The sequence below is a fragment of the Triturus cristatus genome, chromosome 3_1, assembly GCF_964204655.1.
Source record: "Triturus cristatus chromosome 3_1, aTriCri1.1, whole genome shotgun sequence".
Lineage (NCBI taxonomy): Eukaryota > Metazoa > Chordata > Amphibia > Caudata > Salamandridae > Triturus > Triturus cristatus.
Genome location: NC_140583.1, coordinates 52934728 through 52938828, shown reverse-complemented (window position 1 = coordinate 52938828; position 4101 = coordinate 52934728). Strand labels below are relative to the sequence as shown.

At 43.5% G+C, this 4101-nt stretch overlaps 1 pseudogene; it reads right to left on the bottom strand.

Annotated features, from left to right (window-relative positions):
• Window positions 1-1150: 1150 nt before the first annotated feature.
• LOC146859687 (U1 small nuclear ribonucleoprotein C pseudogene) lies at window positions 1151-3821 on the bottom strand (annotated as a pseudogene).
• Between the last annotated feature and the right edge of the window lie 280 nt (window positions 3822-4101).

Below are 4101 nucleotides of genomic sequence, written 5' to 3'. Positions count from 1 at the left end.
AAGCGGTTCTGCCTATCCCCCTCCAATTTTCACATTTCATCCTGGCTCTCTTCTCTGCATCTTAGTGTGTTCGTGTATGCACGTGTGTGTGCGTGGGCCTGTCTGATTGTGTGTCTGGATCTGCGCGCGTTCGTGTTTGCATGTGTGTGTGCCTGTCTGATTGTGTGTCTGGATCTGTATTTGTGTGTGTGCGCGCGCGCATGTGTGGGTCTATGTGTGTTTGTCTGATGGCGTGTGTCTGGATCTGTGAGTGTCTGCGTGCCTGTATCTGTGAGTCTGTGTGTGGATGTGCGTGTGTGATTGTGCGTGCCGTGTGGATCACTGTGTTGCATGGTGTGTCTGGATCTATGAGTTTGTGTGTGTGACTCTGCGTGCCTGTGAGACTGTGTGTATTTGTGCCTGTGTACGCGTCTATCCTTGTGTTTGCCCGTGGTTAAGTGTGTAAGTCTTTGAGTACGAGTCTGTATGTGTACGTTTGTGTTTGTATGTTTTGACATGTGCATAAGTACTTGTGTATCTGTGTATTTCTTGGTGTATAAATGTGTACAAATAAGTACATATGGAGTTGTTTGTATATAGGAAGTGTCTGTAAGTTGGTAGGTGGTGCATTTTTGTGAGTGCATGGATGTGTATGCGTCACTGTGCCAATGTTGACGTGCGAATACTAACACTGTGCCGGGACGCCGCAAGGACGTCCGACATGGGACGGTCTGTCACTGATACACACCCACTCTTGCTCGCTACTGAAATACACAAGTGCTTACACCTGCAAAGACACAGCAACACTATCACGTTCATAGAATGCGAACACACGCACAAATATATACACAGACACACACTATGCTTTGATACCGCAGCACAGTCCTTTGGGCTCAGAGCTCCAAGGGCACGAAGGCACACAAAGATTGGTGATTAAACAAATACTGTGTCAGCAAAGTGTGGCCAGCTCTCAGCAAACAACTCCAGCTTTTATGATTGTGTTTCTGAAGAGGACCCGGGGCTATTTGTCTTCGCTATGGAGTTAAGCAGAACTTATCCAGTCCCAGGCGTTCCCAACAACATTTTGATGTCCGCTTCTGCAGGAAAGTAAACACCAAGCCAAGGAGGAAACGGTACTGATTCCGAACAGATAAAGAACACTGCAACTTAATTTCATTAGCCCGTGCATTTTTATTAAGTATTAAGAGCGGATTTTTAAGACTATTTCAAATCGCGTACATTTTTGGCATTAATCTAAAAACAAAGGCAACGTTATTATTAATTACATACCAGCCGCCAGCTCAATCAATTCTATTTTAAAGCGGCCTCTATTGAGATAACTTGGCCACATCTGCGTTTTGTCTAGAATTGTTTATCTGCATGTTATGTTTTCCCAGCTATAAAGCGCACTTCTGAATTTGGTCATAGGAGTGCGTGCTAGAGGTGGTGAGCAGAAAGGAATGTAGATGCGCCTTTCAACAGTAAATGTGGTATAAAGTGAGCACGACTATTCCATTTCCGTGGTTATTAAATTCACGTGTGTGCTTATGATGTCAGACATATTTTTAGCAAGAAATAGATAACGTATGGAGATTAGTTAGCTGGTATTAACATTTTTAATTCTTTAGATTAATTAGTTTAAATAAACATTAATAAAAGCCAGTACCATTTACAGTACAAAACTCACATTAGTACAAATGCAATAGATTTCGCAATTACAACAATGTGAGCTATTGCCATTCTGCATCACACCATTTGATTAATGTTTCACGAAGGGAAAAAAAACAATAACATTTTCAATGCCAAGAGCTCAACACAATGTAATTGCGAGACCTATTGCATTGTAAATGCTTGTTATGTTATGCTTTCTGTTTTCAAGTTCCAAAGAAATGGTTTGGCTTCATCGTGCCAACATTGTTTTTAGGCATTGCCTTCTATCTTTTTCAGTTACTCTTGTGATTATTATCCCAAATATTTCATGCTCTTTGAGATGGTTTTAATTTTAGATGTTAATGGAACTAATGGCTATGTTTCAGCCCACACGGTTAACATTTCCCAATTAGTATTTTATTTTATCACTATTTGGCCATTAAACACCTAAACGGTACTTAACACCTCTCGGAATTATTGATTTGCATATTTATTTAATCAGTATACCTGACCGACTGTACTTTATTCTGAGGTAGTTTGCTTAGTAGAATTTCACTCACAGTTCTTATCTTTATAAAGTGTATTTGAACTACTGTCTAATGTTGTCCATTCAGAATAGCATTTGAATAGGTTTTTTTTCGATCTAATCGTTTACATTAATCGTATTGGATACAAGAGCTAAACTGAAATAGGAAGCAAGAGTTATATATTCTCCCCCCCCCCCCCCCCTTCCCTGAAATGATTAGTATCAAGCTTGAACATTAAAGGTATAGGGCGCAGACCACATCAGGCAGACTCTGGGTGGCCCTTAGTTTGTTCAGAAATATACACATAGAGGAGTCTACACTGCGCATGCATTGCATGCCCCACAGTGTGGTTTCATTAAGTGAATATGGTGCTCTATGTAGTGACTGGTGCATGTGCAGTGTCATGGGTGGGCCATTTAAAGCAAGACCAAACAATAAGTACTGTAACCAGAGTGATCACAACCCTGCAAACGTGAAGCAGCAGCCCTTTAATACTTCCACTCTTTCACTTGGACAGATGCAACTGTGACAAAATCATAGTCCGATATTTCCGCTTAGCTGACATCTGGTTTATATGGACATGCGGCTGAGGCGGGGCAGGGATTCAGATTTCTCCCTGCTTCAAAGCAATCCAATAGCACCATGTACTGATAACATTATTAAAGGTGTTTTTATTAAAAAAAATATCTAACCATGGCCATAGTTCAAAACAAATGCCATTTATCGTTGCAAAAAAATTGGAAAATGTATCAACTTGAATTTAAAAAAAATACATACCAAAACATCAGGACAATGCAAAATTAACACCTGTAAAAAACTGCAGGGGCAAGATGTAGGAAGAGGTGGCAAGATGTTGGTGGCTTGCACCAACTCCAGTCTGTGGCAATTCACTTCAAAGACGCAAGAGCGATTGTACAGATCAGGGGCAAAACTTGCCGCAGCTCTCCGAGAAGTCCTCAACTGTGACTAACTCTCCTGTCAAGAAGTTATTTTGCAGCGATGACAGCAAACGAAAACAGAAATAAGATGAAACTTTGTCTGTGACTATCTGTCCGGTCTGGTCATCACGGTCTGGCTTGGAGCATCATGGGCCGTGAAAGAGGACGCATCATGTGAGGGCCTGGTATCATCTGCATGTGCCCTCCCATTGGCGGCCGCATTCCTGGTCCAGGTCCGACCTGCATCATCCGATGCATAGGCGGCCCAATCATTGGCATCATTGGAGGACCTGCCATAGGGGGCGCTGGCATCATCCCAGGCCGTGGAGGGCCACCTGGAAACTCTCGAAGATTTGGTGGTGGTATAATACTTCCTGCTGGGGGAGGAGCGGTGAAGGGAGTAGGCGGGATCTTTCCTTGTTGGAAGGCAGCGGTTGTTTTATCAATAAGGCTCTGTGCTTGGTCCTCCATCCATTTCTGGTAGTAATCCTTCACGTTTTCCTTATGTTTTCTGCCACTGCAGTGAGTCTTCCTCACCGACGGAGAGTCATGGGTGAGGTAGGTATCACAGTAATCACAGTAAAATTTGGGCATGGCTTCGTTTCTCCCGAAATCCTGGGCTTCGCTTCACGGATCACCGCGCTCTCTCCGCCACCTAAGAGTTTCCGTCGGACGTGACGTCACTGTCCCGCGACTGTCTGCGCTGCCTGCTGCAGACTCTAGGAGTCGCCGCCGGAAGTGACGTCACTGTCCCCCGACTGTCTGCGCAACGTCACTGTCCCCCGACTGTCTGCGCAGCCTGCTGCAGACTCTACGTCGTAGAGAGAGAAAACAGACCCGCTAGAGCCAAACTCGCATGTACCGATAAACCCATTCAGACCACAGAAACAAAATACAATTCACGTTAGTGGGAAACAATTGTAAAGACGTTAAATTTTTCAAACCAGTAGATCACCACCTCGAGTGTACTTTTCATGTGGTCTCTTTTTCATTAGAAATATAACTGT